The sequence below is a fragment of the Schistocerca nitens genome, chromosome 2, assembly GCF_023898315.1.
Source record: "Schistocerca nitens isolate TAMUIC-IGC-003100 chromosome 2, iqSchNite1.1, whole genome shotgun sequence".
NCBI classification, from domain to species: Eukaryota; Metazoa; Arthropoda; class Insecta; order Orthoptera; family Acrididae; genus Schistocerca; species Schistocerca nitens.
In genome coordinates, this window is record NC_064615.1 from 125,621,430 (window position 1) to 125,645,798 (window position 24,369).

Here is a 24,369-nt window from a genome sequence, read left to right on the forward strand (position 1 = left end):
ATAGTATTTGTAGGTTAGCTGACTCAGCCTGTTTACTGATATTATAAGTTCATAATTTTATATAGGTTATAAATGGATCATCAGCACCGAGGTGGCGCAATATTCAAGGTATTGAGCTCGTTAGCCGGGAAGAGCGAGATTTAAATCCCTGCCCGGCCATCGAGTTCGGATTCTCTGTCTGTAAAGTGCAGCAGCCGCGATTTGAACAGTAATCTTTCCGTCTAGATTCGAGAGCATTTGCGTCAAGGGGTTCCGGTAAATGATGCTCTCTTTGAGCACACACAACGCCACTGCCTGCGTTTCCTTTACTTGTCACCTCAGAGACGAATTACGTGGAGTGGAAAGTGACTGCATTACATTCGCTAGTTAAGAGGAGACATATTAGAAAATTGTACTGACGTTGTACTATTGCGGCAGGTTTTCAAATTTCTTTCGTACCACAAATAAATTAGAAATGATTTATATTTACACTGATGAACCAAAACGTTACGACCGCCTGCTTACTAGAGAGCTGGTACACCTTTGGAGCGTAACAAAGCGGCATTTTTGCGTGATACGCGATCGACAGGTCCTTGGTAAAATAATAAAATTATCACTCTCTAGTGGAGTGTATGTTGATGTGAATCTTCCTGGCAGATTCAGAGTGTCTGCCGGACTGAGAGTCAAACTTAGGACCTTTGTTTTTCGAGGACAAGTGCTCTACGGACTGAGCTACGCAAGAAAAGCTCACTATCTCTCCTTAAACCTTAATTCCGCCAGTACCTCGTCTTCTAGCTTCCAAACTTCACAGAAGCTCTCTTGCGAACGACGCAAGGCTAGCACTCTTGGAAGAAAGGATAACGCAGACACAGCCTGGGGGATGTTTTCAGAATGGAATTTTTGCTCTGCAGCGAAGTGTGCGCTGATGTGAAACTTTCTGTCAGATTAAAACTGTGTGCCGGACCGAGAATCAAACTCAGGGCCTTTGTCTTTCGTGAGAAAGTGCTCCCGAGTTAGAGTCTCGGTATGGCGCCCATTTTAATCTGCCAGGAAGTTTCAAGTCCTTGGTAGGTTTACGGGTGCATGTGACACTAGATGCATACACACATATAGAATTCCGTAGATTATTAACATGTGAATGGTAGGTGCAGAGCTGGTGACCGACAGCATCCCATATGTGTTCCAGCAGGTTTAGATCAGACGAATTTGGTGGGCAAGACGTAAACGTAAGTTCACTTCCACGTTCAAACCACTGTAGCACAAATAGTTCTCCTGTGGGAAGATACCATCACATCAAGCATGAAGGGATGCAAGTGGTCAGAAATAATAGTCACATAGCCCACAGCTGTCGTTCTTGATTCCTCCAACAGATCACGAGGGAGTCAAAGTGAACATCCCTCATTCAAAATACTTTCCCCACCAGCCTCAGTCCGTGGTGTTGTGAATGTATCGAGCAGCCGTTCGTCTCCACGACGGTGTATTCGCACACGACCATCAACCTAATATAGTACGAAACGGAACTCATCTGACCGCGCGACACGTTTCCATTGACCCACAGTCCAATCTGGATGATCCCATGCTCACTGCGATAGTAACTGACGATGTCCTTGGGTCAGCATGGGAACACGTAGAGTGTCTGTTGCGGACGGCCACATTCAACAATGTGTGTGTGGTGCACTATGTGTTCTGAAACACCAGTGCCCAAGCCAGCGTTGTACTTTGTCGTCAATCTGTCACAGATCTCCAACTACCCTGCTCTACAGAGTGGCGAAGACACCAACTCCACGTTCTGTGAGGAGGCGTGGACGTAAACAACTTGTCACCCACTAGTAGTTTCGCTGTCTTTCGACCACTGTCCATACATGCTCAGTGTGTATAACAATGTGTTCTGAGGCTCATTTCACTTATTAAAAAATGCAATTCGTTGTTATAGTATTCATTATCCAAGACACATTGTAGAAGAAACTCCTCCCGCACAGGCCATGAAGGCCCAAAAGCACCGACTGGTCGCCGTGTCATCCTCAGCCCACAGGCGTCACTGGATGCGGATAAGGAGGGGCACCCCGCTTGCCAACGGCGCTCGGCAGACAGGATGGTCACCCATCCAAGTGCTAGCCCAGCCTGACAGCGCTTAACTTCGGTGATCCGACGGGAACCGGTGTTACCACTGCGGCAAGGCCGTTGGCACATTGTAGGAGAAGGTTAAATAAATTAGGAAAAAAGTGTCGTGTGATTATGATTAATGTGCAGCTACTTACAGATTGACAGTGTGGACTGTAATAATCGTATGGTATTGAAACATGGTAGATGTTCGTGTGCGTTAATGCGAATCGATTTACGCTGGAAATAAATTAGTTCCAGTTTCGGTCACCAGGTGCAAATCTGGCACTGTACAACATGTCGTCCACGTCTCCAGTGCTTATATTGAACAAACTATGTTCAAAATGTTTCAAATGGCTCTAAGCACTATGGGACTTAGCATCTGAGTTCATCAGTCCCCTAGAACTTAGAACTACTTAAACCTAACTAACCTAAGGACATCACACACATCCATGCCCGAGGCAGGATTCGAACCTGCGACCGTAGCGAACAAACTACGAGGGCTGTCCAGAAGGTAAGTTACGATCGGTCGCGAAACGGAAACCACAGTTAAAACCAGAAACATTTTATTTGCAACAGTTAGGTACACCTTCCACCTACTTCTCTACATAGTCGCCGCTCCAACTTCGAGTTTTGTCGTAGTGTTTTGTCGTATCAACTTTCCAATATCCTCGTCATAGAAAACAGCCGCCTTTGCTTTCGGCCAGGTCTGCAGCTCGTTGTCTGTCGCAAAATTTTGCCTTCATGGCCAGCTGTTTTTGTGAGCGGAAATGAGACTCAGGGGGAGCCAATTACGGACTGTATTGTGGGTGATCAAACACTTCTCACCGGAAACGCTGCAGGAGCGTCTTCATTACCCCTGCAGTGTGCGGCCGAGAATTGGCTTGAAGAAGGAACTGCTCGACAGTTGTGTTATGTGGGCTGCGTGACACAGGCGAAATCTCTAACCGGGCCCTCATGCTTGGCGGGAGACGCTATTCCCTACGCATCTTTACGTTCTCACTGTTCACTCAAAACTGAAAAGAGCGTCGCGACACGATTGACGGGCATACTAGAGACACTGAGCAACACATCTGTGCGAAGCTTTACCGGATTTTCCCAGTGGTTTCCGTTTCGCGATCGATCGTAACTTACTTTCTGGACAGCCCTCTTATGTAAGCGGCGATTAACAACATCATCATTATGCCTTTCTCACTTTTTTTACTTTTTCTCTCCACATCCATTGGACAGAGAGAAGTTTAATAAGTGCACACAGCTGAGGATTGTATCCATTGCTGTTTCACGTCAGAGTTCGCTAAAGACGCCTGCTCGATAATCACCCTGCAACCCAGATAATCAAAACTATTACAGTTACCACACCTGATGGAAAATGCTTCACTGCTCTAATTACACATCGAAATTGTTGTGAAAAAACAGCACTCGTAGTTCAAATGGCTCTGAGCACTATGGGACTCAACTGCTGTGGTCATCAGTCCCCTAGAACTTAGAACTACTTAAACCTAACTAACGTAAGGACATCACACACACCCATGCCCGAGGCAGGATTCGAACCTGCGACCGTAGCAGCAGCGTGGCTCCGGACTGGAGCGCCTAGAACCGCACGGCCACCGCGGCTGGCGCACTCGTAGTGAATGGGTCATAATGGAACACAAGTACTAGGGAGCATTGTCATCCGAAAGATTACAGAAGGGGCGGTGGTGGAACGTGCGCTCTCCTCAATGTAGGATTACAAACTGCTGAAGTTAGAGGCCTTCTTACCTCACCTCCCTCCCTCCGTTGACCTACGGCATTGAAACAGACTTCTTCAAACGGTCAACTGCCACTGAGCACCATGCGGTTTTTCTGTGGCATACCACCCTTTCACAGGCAAAACGGTGGTACCCAGGCCGCCTTAAGGTGACGGTCCAGCAGTCGCCCTTCGCCACCACAAAATGATGCATAGTCAGCTAAACAGTAGGAGATAAATGGAGGCCCACCCCAAATGCAGTTGTTTATTCGTCTAAAATTTAGCGGCACAGCAGCACCCCAAACGTCACACCTTGGTTGGGGCACAGCTGCCCAGGGCACCCACACACTGCCCCCACAAGTGCCAGCCGTTCTGAGGGGGAAAAGACCGCACTGTAATAATTGTACTCAATGTCGACGCTTCTCTTATAATCAAGCATCTGTTAAAAAGGAAAACACAATCGCAATGATAATAAATGTCCTCTTTCCACAAAAATAAACGCAGTCCATTTTCTTTTAGTTTTATCAGCAAAGTCGGTATAGTTTTTATGTTTGACTGCAGGCTACAAATCGTATCTCATTATTTTGCGACATCCAACGATGTGCACCACCGCTGATTACAAATGATCAGATTACAGAGGCTTATACATGTCCGCTCTGCATAAAATTGGGGAAAAAAATCTGTTATGCTTCAAAAACTACCAATCACCATAGAATATCCTCAAAGCTGTTGCCTCATCAGGAAAGCAGCTGCAGCAGCAAGTCGTATACTCCTAGCTCACTCATTTGTTACATAGTTTAATTCTTAATTTCTTTGCGTGTTTTTGGTACTTGCATTGTTTTTCATAAATTTCGGGCGTATTATAGTATTTGAGAGTTGTAGCATCGCGTTTTAGTACCTGAATAGTGTAAATTCGCGTAGTCGTTTGCCTTCTGTTTTTGTTTTGAACGGCCAGTGTCGGTTGGTCACAGTCAGTGTGCTCCCTGCCGCTGTTGGATAAGCAGCTGCAGCAGCAAGTCGTATACTCCTAGCACACTCATTTGTTACATAGTTTAATTCTTAATTTCTTTGCGTGTTTTTGGTACTTGCATTGTTTTTCATAAATTTCGGGCGTATTATAGTATTTGAGAGTTGTAGCATCGCGTTTTAGTACCTGAATAGTGTAAATTCGCGTAGTCGTTTGCCTTCTGTTTTTGTTTTGAACGGCCAGTGTCGGTTGGTCACAGTCAGTGTGCTCCCTGCCGCTGTTGGATAAGCAGCTGCAGCAGCAAGTCGTATACTCCTAGCACACTCATTTGTTACATAGTTTAATTCTTAATTTCTTTGCGTGTTTTTGGTACTTGCATTGTTTTTCATAAATTTCGGGCGTATTATAGTATTTGAGAGTTGTAGCATCGCGTTTTAGTACCTGAATAGTGTAAATTCGCGTAGTCGTTTGCCTTCTGTTTTTGTTTTGAACGGCCAGTGTCGGTTGGTCACAGTCAGTGTGCTCCCTGCCGCTGTTGGATAAGCAGCTGCAGCAGCAAGTCGTATACTCCTAGCACACTCATTTGTTACATAGTTTAATTCTTAATTTCTTTGCGTGTTTTTGGTACTTGCATTGTTTTTCATAAATTTCGGGCGTATTATAGTATTTGAGAGTTGTAGCATCGCGTTTTAGTACCTGAATAGTGTAAATTCGCGTAGTCGTTTGTCTTTTGTTTTTGTTTTGAACGGCCAGTGTCGGTTGGTCACAGTCAGTGTGCTCCCTGCCGCTGTTGGATAAGCAGCTGCAGCAGCAAGTCGTATACTCCTAGCACACTCATTTGTTACATAGTTTAATTCTTAATTTCTTTGCGTGTTTTTGGTACTTGCATTGTTTTTCATAAATTTCGGGCGTATTATAGTATTTGAGAGTTGTAGCATCGCGTTTTAGTACCTGAATAGTGTAAATTCGCGTAGTCGTTTGCCTTCTGTTTTTGTTTTGAACGGCCAGTGTCGGTTGGTCACAGTCAGTGTGCTCCCTGCCGCTGTTGGATAAGCAGCTGCAGCAGCAAGTCGTATACTCCTAGCACACTCATTTGTTACATAGTTTAATTCTTAATTTCTTTGCGTGTTTTTGGTACTTGCATTGTTTTTCATAAATTTCGGGCGTATTATAGTATTTGAGAGTTGTAGCATCGCGTTTTAGTACCTGAATAGTGTAAATTCGCGTAGTCGTTTGCCTTCTGTTTTTGTTTTGAACGGCCAGTGTCGGTTGGTCACAGTCAGTGTGCTCCCTGCCGCTGTTGGATAAGCAGCTGCAGCAGCAAGTCGTATACTCCTAGCACACTCATTTGTTACATAGTTTAATTCTTAATTTCTTTGCGTGTTTTTGGTACTTGCATTGTTTTTCATAAATTTCGGGCGTATTATAGTATTTGAGAGTTGTAGCATCGCGTTTTAGTACCTGAATAGTGTAAAATCGCGTAGTCTCCTTCCGCCGCCGAGCAGTGTGTCAGCAGTGCGCAAGTAGCAGCATTACTGCATTTACTAGGCAATCTTGTATTTTAATAACCGTTTAAATTTTGTCGATTTGTTTGCGCTCTCTGTAGATTAGTTCAGAAGTTCTTTGCACAACAGTTTTTAGCATGGATAGGGACTGCAACTGCTGTGTTCGGATGCAGGCTGAGTTGGCATCCCTTCGCTCCCAGCTTCAGGCAGTGTTGGCTTCGGTCACACAGCTTGAGGCTGTTGCCAATGGGCATCACTGTGGGGGTCCGGATGGGGGTTTGTCGGGGACGGCCAGCTCGTCCCACGCATCCCCCGATCGGACTACGACTGTGGTTGCCCGGGATACTGCCCGCATTGAGGCTGATCCCTCACCTGTGGTAGAGTGGGAGGTCGTCTCAAGGTGTGGCAGGGGGCGAAAGACATTCCGGAGGGCTGAACGGAAGGCCTCTCCCGTTTGTCTGACGAACCGGTTTCAGGCTCTGTCTCAGGCTGATACTGATCTTCGGCCTGACATGGCTGCTTGTCCTGTTCCAGAAGTTGCCCCTCAGTCTGCAAGATCCGGGCGGTCGCAGAGGGTGGGCTTACTGGTAGTTGGGAGCTCCAACGTCAGGCGCGTAATGGGGCCCCTTAGGGAAATGGCAGCAAGAGAGGGGAAGAAAACCAATGTGCACTCCGTGTGCATACTGGGGGGAGTCATTCCAGATGTGGAAAGGGTCCTTCCGGATGCCATGAAGGGTACAGGGTGCACCCATCTGCAGGTGGTCGCTCATGTCGGCACCAATGATGTGTGTCGCTATGGATCGGAGGAAATCCTCTCTGGCTTCCGGCGGCTATCTGGTTTCGTGAAGACTGCCAGTCTCGCTAGCGGGATGAAAGCAGAGCTCACCATCTGCAGCATCGTCGACAGGATTGACTGCGGACCTTTGGTACAGAGCCGAGTGGAGGGTCTGAATCAGAGGCTGAGACGGTTCTGCGACCGTGTGGGCTGCAGATTCCTCGACTTGCGCCATAGGGTGGTGGGGTTTCGGGTTCCGCTGGATAGGTCAGGAGTCCACTACACGCAACAAGCGGCTACACGGGTAGCAGGGGTTGTGTGGCGTGGGCTGGGCTGTTTTTTAGGTTAGATGGCCTTGGGCAAGTACAGAAAGGGCAACAGCCTCAATGGGTGCGGGGCAAAGTCAGGACATGCGGGGACCATGCAGCAGTCGGTATTGTAATCGTCAACTGTCGAAGCTGCGTTGGTAAAGTACCGGAACTTCAAGCGCTGATAGAAAGCACCGAAGCTGAGATCGTTATAGGTACAGAAAGCTGGCTGAAGCCAGAGATAAATTCTGCCGAAATTTTTACAAAGGTACAGACGGTGTTTAGAAAGGATAGATTACATGCAACCGGTGGCGGGGTGTTCGTCGCTGTTAGTAGTAGTTTATCCTGTAGTGAAGTAGAAGTGGATAGTTCCTGTGAATTATTATAGGTGGAGGTTACACTCAACAACCGAGCTAGGTTCATAATTGGCTCCTTTTACCGACCTCCCGACTCAGCAGCATTAGTGGCAGAACAACTGAGAGAAAATTTGGAATACATCTCACATAAATTTTCTCAGCATGTTATAGTCTTAGGTGGAGATTTCAATTTACCAGATATAGACTGGGACACTCAGATGTTTAGGACGGGTGGTAGGGACAGAGCATCGAGTGACATTATACTGAGTGCACTATCCGAAAATTACCTCGAGCAATTAAACAGAGAACCGACTCGTGGAGATAACATCTTGGACCTACTGATAACAAACAGACCCGAACTTTTCGACTCTGTATGTGCAGAACAGGGAATCAGTGATCATAAGGCCGTTTCAGCATCCCTGAATATGGAAGTTAATAGGAATACAAAAAAAGGGAGGAAGGTGTATCTGTTTAGCAAGAGTAATAGAAGGCAGATTTCAGACTACCTAACAGATCAAAACGAAAATTTCTGTTCCGACACTGACAATGTTGAGTGTTTATGGAAAAAGTTCAAGGCAATCGTAAAATGCGTTTTAGACAGGTACGTGCCGAGTAAAACTGTGAGGGACGGGAAAAACCCACTGTGGTACAACAACAAAGTTAGGAAACTACTGCGAAAGCAAAGAGAGCTTCACTCCAAGTTTAAACGCAGCCAAAACCTCTCAGACAAACAGAAGCTAAACGATGTCAAAGTTAGCGTAAGGAGGGCTATGCGTGAAGCGTTCAGTGAATTCGAAAGTAAAATTCTATGTACCGACTTGACAGAAAATCCTAGGAAGTTCTGGTCTTACGTTAAATCAGTAAGTGGCTCGAAACAGCATATCCAGACACTCTGGGATGATGATGGCATTGAAACATAGGATGACACGCGTAAAGCTGAAATACTAAACACCTTTTTCCAAAGCTGTTTCACAGAGGAAGACCGCACTGCAGTTCCTTCTCTTAATGCTCGCACAAACGAAAAATTGGCTGACATCGAAATAAGTGTCCAAGGAATAGAAAAGCAACTGGAATCACTCAACAGAGGAAAGTCCACTGGACCTGACGGGATACCAATTCGACTCTACACAGAGTACGCGAAAGAACTTGCCCCCCTTCTAACAGCCGTGTACCGAAATTCTCTAGAGGAACGGAGGGTTCAAAATGATTGGAAAAGAGCACAGGTAGTCCCAGTCTTCAAGAAGGGTCGTCGAGCAGATGCGCAAAACTATAGACCTATATCTCTGACTTCGATCTGTTGTAGAATTTTAGAACATGTTTTTTGCTCGAGTATCATGTCGTTTTTGGAAACCCAGAATCTACTCTGTAGGAATCAACATGGATTCCGTAAACAGCGATCGTGTGAGACCCAACTCGCTTTATTTGTTCACGAGACCCAGAAAATATTAGATACAGGCTCCCAGGTAGATGCTATTTTTCTTGACTTCCGGAAGGCGTTCGATACAGTTCCGCACTGTCGCCTGATAAACAAAGTAAGAGCCTACGGAATATCAGACCAGCTGTGTGGCTGGATTGAAGAGTTTTTAGCAAACAGAACACAGCATGTTGTTATCAATGGAGAGACGTCTACAGACGTTAAAGTAACCTCTGGCGTGCCACAGGGGAGTGTTATGGGACCATTGCTTTTCACAATATATATAAATGACCTAGTAGATAGTGTCGGAAGTTCCATGCGGCTTTTCGCGGATGATGCTGTAGTATACAGAGAAGTTGCAGCGTTAGAAAATTGTAGCGAAATGCAGGAAGATCTGCAGCGGATAGGCACTTGGTGCAGGGAGTGGCAACTGTCCCTTAACATAGACAAATGTAATGTGTTGCGAATACATAGAAAGAAGGATCCTTTCTTGTATGATTATATGATAGCGGAACAAACACTGGTAGCAGTTACTTCTGTAAAATATCTGGGAGTATGCGTGCGGAACGATTTGAAGTGGAATGATCATATAAAATTAATTGTTGGTAAGGCGGGTACCAGGTTGAGATTCATTGGGAGAGTGCTTAGAAAATGTAGTCCATCAACAAAGGAGGTGGCTTACAAAACACTCGTTCGACCTATAGTTGAGTATTGCTCATCAATGTGGGATCCGTACCAGATCGGGTTGACGGAGGAGATAGAGAAGATCCAAAGAAGAGCGGCGCGTTTCGTCACAGGGTTATTTGGTAACCGTGATAGCGTTACGGAGATGTTTAATACACTCAAGTGGCAGACTCTGCAAGAGAGGCGCTCTGCATCGCGGTGTAGCTTGCTCGCCAGGTTTCGAGAGGGTGCGTTGCTGGATGAGGTATCGACTATATTGCTTCCCCCTACTTATGACTCCCGAGGAGATGACGAATGTAAAATTAGAGAGATTAGAGCGCGCACGGAGGCTTTCAGACAGTCGTTCTTCCCGCGAACCATACGCGACTGGAACAGGAAAGGGAGGTAATGACAGTGGCACGTAAAGCGCCCTCCGCCACACACCGTTGGGTGGCTTGCGGAGTATAAATGTAGATGTAGATGTAGATATTTTGAAAGCATCATCAAAGAAAAGGAAAAGCGAGAATTTAAACTCCGAAGAAAAAACGTTTATGTTAAGTAATTTATTTCAGCTTGATGGACATATTACATGACCTGAGAGCGTCTCTTGCGTTCAAATCAGTGTCTGTGAATAGACTGTCATGGATGTATGTATTACAAACATTTCAGACACGTAAAATAGCATTACAGCATACAATCTTTCCCGCCACTGTGTCACATGTCAGAAGAGACACAATTATTTTATATTTGGCAACAACAATCTATAATTCAAGAGCACATTGCTGTTTTGTATACTACGGCAGGTTCTATTTTATCAGTGTGACACTATGTCAGAGCCTGTCTTGTAATAGAACCTCCTACAAGATTTTACCTTCTCTCTCTCTTCCGATACAAGGAAATCAAATACTGTCAGCATGCTTACATTTGACTTTTTTTTTATTCATAACTCACCTCTACCACATGTCTATCGTACAGCAGATTCTTGCGTTCTAGTTTTGTAAGGAATTTGATCATCACAGTCTGTTTTACGCAATCTACTCACTTGCCGGGAGAATACACTTTCATTTCTAGGTTCCACACTGAGCTATTTTATAATTAGAGGTTATGAATCATGAAATAACATAGGACTTGCAGTAATCAACTGTGTGCCAGTGGGTGGATGAGATGAAAAAGGCGCCGAAGATATAGGATGATGTACTGTAATACGCACCGCAGGTGATCAGTTTTAGCAATTTTATCAGTTGTTCCGTAATTTCACAACCAGCCAATGACACAGAGATTGCTTCCCAATTTCTGTGTCATCGTTAAATCACCCCTCCGCTACTTTATAAGTACCACATATTAGATTGTGAATGCAGATAGATGACTGTTCAGTGCATCCAGTCGTCCATATACACCAAAGTATACCACACGGCGTTCTATACCGATGCAGTTAGGTTATCTACATATTTCCAGCGCATCGATCATGGTGCATAAATTAAGATTACAAGTGACCGGGGGAATTGTAGAATATTTCGTATTTGCAGGATAAAGTGGGAGATTGACGGATCCCTCCCACATTGTCCTTGACCAATCCTCCTTGCAACACCACTCTTACTGACAGCATCCATCCAGATGCACAAGATCCCTCCAGATGCGTGCGTGTCGAGAAGGGCAGCACCTCTTATTGGTGTACAGTAGACATGAGAATGTTGGGATGATATAACAGACAGTTAAGGAGAAACGTGCGGTTTATATGTGATGGAGCTCCAGATGAATGGCGTTTGAAACATGTAGAGAAATTCAACAGTGCTAACTGTCTGGAGTCAGTACCGGGAAGGTATCGGCATGAGAGAAATGATCGTAGAGCATAAACACACACTCCTATGGTACACGGTTCTGCACCTAAAATGACTGTTTGAGCCACACAGTTTCCAAAGTATTAGTTATGCGGAATGCAACGCTTTTAATACTCTAATGCAGGATATATTTGTCCAACAGCAGACATACTCCGTATGTTCCCTACCCCAATCACTACACTGACAAACTTAAATATGTTAAAACTACTTCCTTCTACACTGTTCTGGTGTCGTAGGAAGGCAGTGTTTATCCGCTGCTCGAGGTCCTTATAAATCGACTAGAGTGAAGTCAGTAGACTGCTGTTCTGTCTCTTAAGAAATTAATGGATTTTATACATCTTTTCAAGTCGGAAATGTATGTGCCCTCAATCATATTTCCCATGTCAGTCGTGCATTTCATTAGTAATAGTAGTAGTATCGGTTTTGACGGATGCGGCTATGTCTCACTAGAAAATATAGCGAACAAAAACCGACCTGAATGTTTTCGATAGCTGATACATTGAGGTACCACACATACGCTACTGCAGGAAAATACACACGAAGAAGCAGCAACTTCTTGCGAGGGATAAGCACCACGATCGGTAGCCAAAGGAGATGTGACAGCCTTACTGCTGTTTACAGTAGCATCACCACGGCTCTGGTAGCATTCCTCTTGCACAAAGAACTCCTAAACTGATGTTAGGCAGTTTTGCTCATACATAGGATAATATAGCAATTTCGTCCTGACACGATGTCTCTCGAATACACTGTCCTCACACTATTAAAGGTTATATTGTAAGACGTATGCTTTGCCGGCGATGGGCGAGGCATGACAGAATCTCTGACCAGAGAGTAGTTTATCGTTAGTTGTTGCTTGTCGCTAGTCTGCGCTTGACTGCGCGAGTCGACAGTAGTCGGTCGGCTTTAGTAGCGAGTGGACAGTAGTAGTCGGTCGGCTTTAGTAGTCAGTAGTCAGTAGTAGTCTGCGTGAGTCGGCGGGAGTCGGCATGCGTCGGCTGTGTGCTCTGCTCGCGACTCTGGTCAGGACTTTGGACGATGAGTATTGTAGAAGGTAAAGAAGCAGCCTTGCGCATATCTAATAATGTATGCTAATTGTAATTTAATTTGTTCAAAAAAATGCCCCAATAATAATTTTTATAATATAAAGTAACTCTTTTAAAGAAAAGCATTCATTTCAATTTAAAAAATTTTTCCAATGCATTATCATTGCTTCCAAGAATCAAAAAAAAAATATATATATATATATATATTGTAAGTAGGCTGTTTAGGTTTTTTTATTGGTAACGCCACCTCAGTATGAAAATCACCGGCTGTGCCGTGTGCAGTCTGTGGCTGCTTTGCATTGTTGTAATACTCAACCATTGTAGTGTTAGGCAGCTGGCTGTGAACAGCGCGTAACGTTGCGCAGTTGGAGGTGAGCCGCCAGCAGTGGTGGATGTGGGGAGAGAGATGGCGGAGTTTTGTAATTTGTCATGATATCAAGGTAAATACATTTTTGTTCTCTATTAATATCTTTCATTTGCTAACTATCCCTATCAGTAGTTAGTGCCTTCCATAGTTTGAATCTTTTATTTAGCTGGCAGTAGTGGCGCTCGCTGTATTGCAGTAGCTTGAGCAGCGAAGATTTTTGTGAGGTAAGTGATTTGTGAAAGGTATAGTTTAATGTTAGTCAGGGCCATTCTCTTGCAGAGAATTTTGAAAGTCAGATTGCGTTGCGCTAAAAAATATTGTGTGTCAGGTTAAGCACAGTCCTGTGTATAATTATTAAAAGGGGACGTTTCATAATATATATATATATATATATATATATATATATATATATATATATATATATATATACGCCAGCATTGCACGAAGCTGTGTCGAAAAATGACTAATTAAGAGCAGATATAATTGCAGTTTTATTGAGGTAAGAATTTTTGCTTTTTTTTATTCAGAATACAGGGCCGAAGGTCAGCGCTGCTGTCCTTATAAAATTTACCAGATATTATTATTTCTGTTGGGAGGTTACATTTCGTTCATGGTTCGTTATTTAATTAATATTATTGTGTGGTTAATGATCAAATTTTCATTCATTAATTTCTGTGGGGAGGTTACAATATATGTGACAACGATCCACTCTCCTACGCAACACTCTATAGGGAATAGCTTAAGTCTGATTAAAGCATAGATTCTTGTCCTTAATACTTAAGGAATATCTATATTCGGCTGCATGTGTGAGGACACAGTTATAGACTGGGAGACATATGTTTTTCCCGCTTTAATATGGCGGCCGGAGCATAAGTTTTAAGCCTTTCACGCTCTTGAGTGTCCAGCTACCCCCAACCCATGTCAATACCCTGATTTTCGTGGCACTTCTTCTCTAATTTTGTTGTATTCTCAGTCAACTTAAATAATTTTCTACGTTTTTTTCGCGATTTTACATACTTCGTCGTATTTCCCACAATTTTACACATTTCCCATAAATTTGTCGTAATTATATCAGGTTTTCCTCGATTTAATCGATTTTATGCCATTCTTTCATATTTTTTTGAAATTTTTCCGTATGTATAAGGTTATATTTTAGTCATACCCGTACGTTGTTTGATTTCATACGAGTATATTTGTGAGTCCTATATACCATACTAAAAATCCTAAGAATTACCCTCTTCCAGATGATCTACACGCATGTATTTTGGATAGGAAGATCATTAAAAGTGTAGTAAGACTCGCCACGTACCTAGGTGAGGCTCAACAAGTGGTGCAGACTGGAAATTCGCAGTCTTGAAACAAATCCGTGTACTGCTATGACACATCAGAGAGCTTGTCTGCAGATTCATATAATGAAGCACCTGAGGGAAACTCAAAGTATGGCGCAACTCTACACGTTCATTTGATTTCTACTCTACCTTGTAGGGATCTGTAACAGGGAGATGATATGTGTACAGAGCTGATTTCTGCTGCTGATCTGAAAATTTTTTCCCATAAGTATATGCTCTTATTGCTGACAAGATGAGCTTCGGTACTATTGTTTACACCTTCCAACTTCGATACGTCCACACAACCACGTCAGGACATCTGCGAACTGTATATTTTGGTATTTTTTGATTCTAGTAATAAGTTATTCGTTAGTTGACAATGTGTTGACTGCACTTAGCGGCCTGGAACGTGACAGTTTCCCTACTCTGGTGCAGCAGGTTGCCTTGGTTTGTTGTTATTACTGGAGAATCTAGACAACATTGCTACGAAATATCGGTAATATAACTTGCATCGAAGGTGTTATGCTCTTTAGCAGTATGAATTTAAATTTGCTCACATCCTCTACAGAATCGTTTTGCGAAGGATTTTTTGCTATTTGCGGGGCTGTATCACTGTCGAACATAGCGTACAAGCGGTTAAAATCGAGACTTCGCTATTGGTAGTTTGCATGCATAGTCTCTATATGTATGCGTGTAGAGCTGTCAGTGGCAGACGGCTGCGGTTCGAGTGCATAAATTGCTAACCGTTTGTCTATAAATTATGTTGCTGGGGATGCGCACGGTGTTGGTACGGAGAGGGGCAACTCTCAAGTTCCAGGATAATAACTGCAGTCGACACATTATCAACTAACGAATAACTTACTACTAGGATAAAAAAAACCCGAAATCTACAGTTTGTAGATGTCCAGACAAGGTTGTGGGGACGTATCAAAGGTGGACGGTATAAACAAAAGTAGCGAAGCTCATCTGGTCAGCAATAAGAGCATATACTTGCGTAGAAAAATATCAGAACAGCAGCAGAAATCAACTCTCTACGCACGTCAACTCCCTGTTGGCGGAAGACTCAGCGCCGCGAGGGATTAGCTGAGCTGTCTAAGGCGCTGCAGTTATGGACTGTGTGGCTGCTCCCGGCGGAGGTTCGAGTCCTCCCTCGGGCATGGGTGTGTGTGTGTGTGTGTGTGTGTTTGTCCTTAGGATGATTTAGGTTAAGTAGTGTGTAAGCTTAGGGACTGATGACCTTAGCAGTTAAGTCCCATAAGATTTGACACACATTTGAACATTTTCTGAAGAATCAGCAATGATCAACGGCATCAGGATGCGGAAAGGCAATCGAAACCAATGCATTAAAGACAAATAACGTGTATCCACAGGACATGTGGCCTGTAATTGAAAAAGTGTCACGATGCTCTCACCATTGGCAATAGAACCTACAATAGTCCCCCATTCGGATCTCCAGGAGGGAACTGCCAAGGGGGAGGTATCCATGAGAAAAAGAGTGAATAATCAACGAAAGGATGACGTTTTACGAGTTGGGGCGTAGGATGTCAGAAGCCTGAATGTGGCAGGAAAGCTAGAAAATCTGAAAAGGGAAGTGCAAAGGTTCAATCTAGATACAGTAAGGGTCAATGAGTGAAATGGAAAGAAAACAAGGATTTCTGGGCAGATGTGTTACGGCGTAAAGTCATGCACCGGCACGCCAGTCGGGCACGAGAGAGCAGACAATTGCACGCTTAGCGACCAATCTCCAGGACAACGCGACAGCAGCTACCTCTATGCAAAGAGAACAAAAGCGCCGCGCCCGACTGGCCGCGGCCCACTTCTAAAGTAATATCAAGATCAGGCACTTCAAGACCAGCGACTTAGGAATTATAGGCACTGAAGAACTTCATTTTGTCTCTCACCCTTTGCTTGCGATACAGCACATCCCTGGAACAAAGAAAATCCCTTCAAAATTCGAAATTCCCTCCAAAATTCGGAATTCCCGCCAAAAGTAGAAGTACTCACCAAAATTCGAAATTCCCGCCAGTGGGGTAGGTAGTGGAGTGGAAGGTGGAGGCGGGGGGGAGAGGGGTCAGGGAGCCACGAGCAGGCTGAGGGAAACACATGACGTCATTTGTGGGTGGGGTTAGTAGTGGGATGCGCCAATTAACTGATAAATTTAATATATTTGCATATCAATTTGATATGAAAATTGCACTCGTCCTGCCATCTCCCTACTGCTCACCCCTCTATGCTCCTATAAATTGAGGGACAAAAGTAATGGAATTGCGATGTGCACTCATACAGCTGCCAGTAAGATAGCGCACACAAGGTATAAAAGAACAGCGCATGGGCGGAGCTGTTATTTGTAGTCAGGGGATTCACCTGAAAAGGTTTCAGGCCTGATTATGTCCTCACAACAGGAATTAACAGATTTTGAACGCGGAACAGTAGCTAGAGCTAGACGCATCTTACATTCCATTTCGGAAATCGTCAGGGAATTCCGTATTCTGAGATCCACAGTGCAAAGGTGTGCCAAGAATATCAGATTTCAGGCATGAGGTCTCACCACGGACAACGCAGTGGGCGACGTCCTTCACTTAACTACCGAGGGCAGCGGCGTTGCCGTATAGTTGTCAGTACTAAAAGACAAGAAACAGTGCGTGAAATAACAGCAGAAATCAATGTGGAAAGCACGAACGTATCCGTTTACACACTACGGCGAAATCTGGCATTAATGGGCTATGGCAGCAAATGGATCTTAGACGAGTCCCGATTTTAATCTTCGTTGATCCATTATGGATCGTGGGACGACGGCTGGCATGAACTTCTTGAAGCAATAATTTACCAACAGCCGTATGTATTGTAGAAATTTATTTTATTTTATGAACTTCTATGTGCTACCAGTTTCGGCATTACATTGATGCCATCTTCAGGTCCCACTCGTCATAGTCGTAAAACCGCTATACACGGAAGGAGCCATATAACTTGATCCGTGAATCAAATCGTCCTGCAACAGCTCTTGGTGGCCAGGCGACACAGACTCGTGGCCTGAAGATGATATCAATGCAAAAAGTTCCTAAAATAAAATAAATTTCTACAATACATACGGCTGTTGGTAAATTATTGCATCAAGAAGTCCCGATTTTAGCTGGTAAGAGCTGATAGTAGGGTTTGAGTGTGGCGCAGCACGAATCCACGGATCCAAGTTGTCAACAAGGCACTGTGCAAGCTGGTGGTGGCTCCGTAATGGTGGGGGTTTGTTTACATGGAATGGACTGGAGCCTCTGGTCCAACAGGAAGAACTAAGACCATTTTCGGGTATTTATGGGCTTCATATTCCCAAACAATGATGCCATTTTTATGGATGACAATGTGCTATGTCACCAGGCCAGATACGTTCGATATTGGTTTGAAGAACATTCTGGACAATTTATACTGTTATAATTGCTGGTTGGTCTTCTAATTCAAATTATTCTTTGTTAGGTTCCCTTTGCATTTAGCCACCCAGATCGTCCGACTTGAACCCGATTGGGCATTTATGGGAGCTAATCTAGAGGTCAGTTCGTCCACAAAATCCTGCACCGGCAACAGTTTCGCAATTACGTGCGGCTATAGAGGCAACATGGCTCGATATTTCTGCAGGGGTCTTGAAACTGCTCGTGTCTATGCTACGTCGAACTGCTGCACTACCCCAGGTAAAAGGAGATGCGACACGGTGTTAGGAAGTATCACATGACTTCTGTGAAGTCAGTGTTGTTTACTACGCGTAATTCGCCTGTGACGTGACCCGAACCAGCCCCACGCGCCGAATGCGAGGCATACTCGGCGTTCTCTATTTGTGAGTCGTGAAGTGCGTCTTTGTGTCCGCAGCCGCCCTGTGGACGTTGAAGCGAATGCTACGTTGCCTTTCATGCGGCTGCTGCGTCGCTACAGCGAACGTTCACGTTTAGGGGAAACGGCAGAGCCTTTACACTCGAAGGGCGACGCGTTCTAAACGTCCATCAGGGAGAAGTGGAGGCTAGTGTGTCGTCCCGTGTGAGCAAGAGTTGTCACGTTGGGGTTACGTGTGCCTGGCGCCACTGGCAAAGTGCCCGCCCCCCGTCTCAGTGCGAAATGACTTCCACCCCCCGCGCAGTCCGTCGCATTGGCACGCTCGCAGTGCCGCGCGGGCTAACTTTAGCATTGTTTACGTTCTGTTCTGAGACATAAAGGTTTTCGAGTCGGAAATACTGCATCTCGCTGCGCGGCCTGATTCCAGCAAAGAGCGAGCGGAGAGTGGAAGTCCAGACAGGCTATCTGTTTTCGTTTCTTGTCAAAGGGTTCGCCACTAGCCTTCCACCTTTTGCCGCGGTCGGCTTGCGTAAAAAAAAAAAAAAAAAAAAAAAAAAAAAAACATTTTATGGGTTCCGACCGAGTGGCACAATGACGCAGCGCCTTAGCCGGGGTTTGTCAACGTCGGCCGCTCGGCCTTGCCCCAGTAATTGCTCCGCAAGGACGCGAAGGCTGAACTGATTTGGGAACGCGACCGAAAATATCTCTGCGGGAGGAGATATTTTAATATTTGTGACAGAGCACAGCGAAGTTCATCCGCGTAGTGGCTGGAGAAGCAAATACGCGGCGGACGGCAAAGGATTTGGGCGAGTGGAGAGAGCGTTGTTTGTGCGCCGCGGTGACGCACGGGCTGTGTGTGGCGTGTGTGCTGCCTCGTCCATCAGTTATTTATATTGCTCAAGATGGGGATGTTCGTGTTTATCAATAAGCTCAGCTACCTCGTGTCCTTCTAGACTTCTCTTGAAAACTAAACAAAAGTGTTGAAAATGTACACAGAAAGTAATGAATACATTCAGCATTTCCAAATCGCCTGTATCAAACTTGAATATAGATGGCTGCTAAATCCCACATCTATATATAAGCTCACCGGCAGAAACTATTCGCCCCACTGAAGAGCGCACTGGTCACTTTGGTGCGCTGTGGATGATACAGATGCAGAACTAATACCAGGTGAACATGTCATCTTCAGCTGCTGATGGAAATGTAAGGTAGGTCGAAGCCGAGACAGGCAGTAAGAAAACCGTTTTTGGACGCGCTCATGGTCACACCGCCAATGAAGTTCCGCGATTTATTAGTATTCCCAAGTGGATTAGCGGACTGTCCAATATGTTCATAAGTATGTGTTAATGAATAGTTCTTTCCTGTTATATACTTAAACTTGACAAGAATGGGGGAAATAAATACAGTAGAAGAAGAATGGGCTGCTTTGAACGATGAAATAGTGAGGGCAGCAGAGGATCAAGTAGGTAAAAAGACGAGGTATAACAGAAATCCTTGGGTAACAGAAGAGATTGAATTTAAATGATGAAAGGAGAAAATAAAAAAAAAATGCAATAAATGAAGCAAGCAAAAAGGAATACAAACGTCTCAAAAATGAGATCGAGAGAAAGTGCAAAACGGCTAAGCAAGGATGGCTAGAGGACAAATGTAAGGATGTAGAGGCGTATATCACTACGGGTAAAATAGATACTGCCTACAGGAAAATTAAAGAGACCTTTGGAGAAAAGAGAACCACTTGCATGAATATCAAAGGCTCAGATGGAAACCCAGTTCTAAGCAAAGAAGCGAAAGCAGAAAGGTGGAAAGAGTATATAGAGGGTCTATAAAAGAGCGATGTTCTTGAGAACAATGTTATGGAAATGGAAGAGGATGTAGGTGAAGATGAAATGGGAGATATGACACTGCGTGAAGAGTTTGGCAGAGTACTGCAAGATCTAAGTCGAAACAAGGCCCCGAAATTAGACAACATTCCATGAGGACTACTGATAGTCTTGGGAGAGCCAGCCCTGACAAAACTCTACCATCTGGTGAGCAAGATGTATGAGACACGCGAAATACCCTCAGACTTCAAGAAGAATATAATAATTCCAATCCCAAAGAAAGCAGGTGTTGACAGATGTGAAAATTACCGAACTATCAGTATAATAAGCCACAGCTGCAAAATACTAAGACAAATTCTTTATAGACGAATGGAAAAACTGGTAGAAGCCGACCTCCGGGAAGATCAGTTTGGGTTCCGTAGAAATGTTGGAACACGTGAGGCAGTACTGACCCTACGACTTATCTTAGAAATGGATTAAGGAAATGCAAACCTACGCTTATAGCATTTGTAGACTTAGAGAAAGCTTTTGACACTGTTGACTGGAATACTATCTTTAAAATTCTGAAAGTGGCAGGGGTAAAATACAGGGAACGAAAGGCTATTTACAATTTGTACAGAAACCAGATGGCAGTTGTAAGAGTTGGGGGAGGGGGAGGGGGGTTGAAAGGGAAGCAGTGGTTGGGAAGGGGGTGAGACAGGGTTGTAGCCTCTCCCCGATGTTATTCAATCTGTATATTGAGCAAGCAATAAATGAAACATAAGAAAAATTCGGAGTAGGAATTAAAATCCATGGAGAAGAAATAAAAACTTTGAGGTTCGCAGATGACATTGTAATTCTGTCAGAGACAGCAAAGGACCTGGAAGAGCAGATGAACAGAATTGATAGTGTCTTAAAAGAGGCTATAAGATGAACATCAACAAAAGCAAAACGAGAATAATGGAATGTAAGCGAATTAAATCGGGCGATACTGAGGGTATTAGATTAGGAAATGAGATGCTTAAAGTAGTAAATGAGTTTTGCTATTTGGGGAGTAAAATAACTGATGATGCTCGAAGTAGAGAGGATATAAAATGTAGACTGGCAATGGAAAGGAAAGCGTTTCTGAAGAAGAGAAATTTTTTAACACAGAGTGTAGATTTAAGTGACAGGACGTCGTGTCTGAAAGTATTTGTATGGAGTGTAGCCATGTATGGAAGTGAAACGTGGACGATAAATAGTTTAGACAAGAAGGGAATGGAAGCTTTAGAAATGTGGTGCTACAGAAGATTAGATGGGTAGATCACATAACTAATAAGGAGGTATTGAATAGAATTGGGGAGAAGAGGATTTTGTGGCACGATTTAACTAGAAGGAGCGATTGGTTGGTAGGACATATTCTGAGGCATCAAGGGATCACCAATTTAGTATTGGAGGGCAGTCTGGAGGGTAAAAATCGTAGAGGGAGACCAAGAGATGAATACACTAAACAGATTCAGAAGGATGTAGGTTGCTGTGGTGTCACTGCCAGACACCACACTTGCTAGGTGGTAGCTTAAATCGGCCGCGGTCCATTAGTACATGTCGGACCCGCGTGTCGCCACTGTGTGATCGCAGACCGAGCGCCACCACACGGCAGGTCTCGAGAGACGTACGAGAACTCGCCCCAGTTGTACGACGACGTTGCTAGCGACTATACTGACGAAGCCTTTGCTCTCATTTGCCGAGAGACAGTTAGAATAGCCTTCAGCTAAGTTAATGGCTACGACTTAGCAAGGCGCCAATTGTATCAGTGCATGTATCTTACGAGTCTCATTTGTATAGTCAAGAGAGATGTACCAAAGGAAGCATTAAAAGTTAAGTATATTCCAAAGCTACGTATTTTCTTTATAGTATTCAATATGTATCCTGTTCCAGACTTGACGCCAGTCGGTGTGTGTGTACGCGTGCCTTTCGGCTTCCTTCTCAGTGTGGCGTAGCTCGCTTGTTACGCCACAACAGTTGCAGTAGGTACTGGGAGATGAAGCAGCTTGCACAGGATAGAGGAGCATGGAGAGCTGCATCAAACTAGTCTCTGGACTGAAGACCACAACAACAAGAACACTTAAACTTTATTATTCTTCCGTATTAAGCTTATTTCGGCGTTATTGCCGTTTCTAGAACAACTTGCAATCATTATACATAGTACAGGTGTCGTCAGTTATGTGATATACTACACAGAATACATACAAAGGTATACTTACGTGAAGCTGTTCATAGCGTATGTACATATTGCATCTGTGTATGGTTGCTATTTTCTTGCCGTCATATCACGAACAAGTAGGTGTTTTGTATACATTTTACACTTGGTTCTATTTTTACAGGTCATTAACTTGACCGTGTTTTACTTGAGTTAAGTTGTTATAACGTATTTATATACTGGATTTGTATATAGTAATAATTTTATTGCTCTCTTATACTGCGAATAATTACGTATTTTTCGTAAGATTAGACAGATTTATAGCTTGGTCCATAGACGTTGTATGTTTACATTTGCTTATCTATAACTTAGATACTGCGGTTTGAGTTACTGGTTGTGCAATCTTAAGTGTATGCTGTAATCTGGTGTATAGCTGCAAACTGCTAATAACGTTTTCTAAAAAGTGCTTCTGCTTTAGGTCTGTTTGTTTGTTTAAAATATATTCTGGGTTATTTTTTATCTGTAGGTGCATTTCAATTTCTTATAGAATATTCATGCTTATCCCCTACACATAAAAACACCTACCAGTTATTCTACACGAACAAAAATACCTAAAACATGAGCACTTTTTAGGAAAATTTATTAACATTTTGAAACTATCAACCAGATTACAGCATACGCTAAAGACTGCACAACCAAGAACTCAAACGACAGTATGTGTGTTACAGATAAAAAAATAAAATACAGCATCTCTGGATCAAGCTATGAATGTGTCTAATCTTACGAAAGACAAGTAATTACTCGCAGAACAAGAGAGCAAGAAGATTATACCGTATGCAAATCCAGTATATAAATACGTTATAACAACTTAACGCAAGTAAACTTCGACCAAGTTAATAAACTGTCAAAATAGAATAGAATCTTACGGATATGACAGCAAGAAAATAGCGATCTCTTACAGATACAGTACGTACACACGTTATGAAGAACTTAAAGTAAATATACCTGTGTTCATATTCTATGTAAAAGAGCATCTAACTGATGATATGTGTACTATGTATAATGATTGCAGGTTGTACTAGATAACGCAGAAATCACACTACGAAAGAATAATAAAGTTTAAGCAGTTAACATGAAACAACCATTTATTAATATGTCATACTGTGACATTTATTACGTTGCGGGCCCTATAATATTGAAATGTTTACAAGGAAACGAGTACAGCTTGCAGCTAAGTAACACAGCCAACAACGGTATTCGTAAAGAATATCCTCGCCAATCGGGGCCTGAGACGAGTGTACAGCCTTGTCGATGACAATCTGTTTCAAACGCGACAGGAACTTCTTCTGTCAGTGGAAACAGGCCCATCTCATTCGGTTAACGAGTGGAGACTGCGGAGGGAACGGCACGCAAGGACAGATGGATTCCGGCATCCCGTAAAAGGCCAACTCTCTCTAACCCAATCGCATCAAATGTCGAGCTGTAGTGCATGGAAACTGCTGAGGCATTTAAACCGTATGAGGAACTCAAATCGCATATGGACGCTTCACTATGTCAATGCGTCGAGTTCAGTTTCCAACTGATAGATGGTACTTAAATGTATTCTAAAGCGAAGGACAGGCTGAGTGTCACAGGGTAGCTAATCGCAGGTAACATCCAATATGCAAAGACAGTAATTCGTGGTAGAGATAAGAGGATTTACAGAAATTTGTTAATGTTCTTTCCAACAGTGATACTGAATTTAGTGATTTGTCTTTCAGTCATTTAGATTCTAAAGAGCCGTAAGCAGTAGTTCAAAGTTAATATAGTTCGGAAAATAGTGATGATCGTGACGATAATGATGCGTGTGCTCCAGCCTATTCAAAATGAGTTCGTACTACGTCGCAGATTGAGCAACATGAATGGGACTGGAAAAAATATTATGACCTTGTTTTGTCAGCCTTCAATGGTAACAGTCGGGCTTTTGAAGATTGTTGAATAAATACAAATAACAGTCAGCATCTCATCTACATATTTTTTGGAATGTTAGTGGTCACTGTTAGGACTGATTTGTGACAGAACAACACGAGAAAAAAATTTATCAATAAAGACGGAAAAAAATAAAAACAACGATAATCGGTTGATATGTAAAACACTCATATATGATACGTATTAAATCTTTTGCTGATGGTACATCCAAAACTTTTATGTGGTATGTTCATAATTAAAA

General features: G+C 43.5%; 1 pseudogene; it reads right to left on the minus strand.

Annotated features, from left to right (window-relative positions):
* Positions 1–2,047: 2,047 nt before the first annotated feature.
* On the minus strand, positions 2,048–2,165 carry LOC126238691 (5S ribosomal RNA; annotated as a pseudogene).
* Between the last annotated feature and the right edge of the window lie 22,204 nt (positions 2,166–24,369).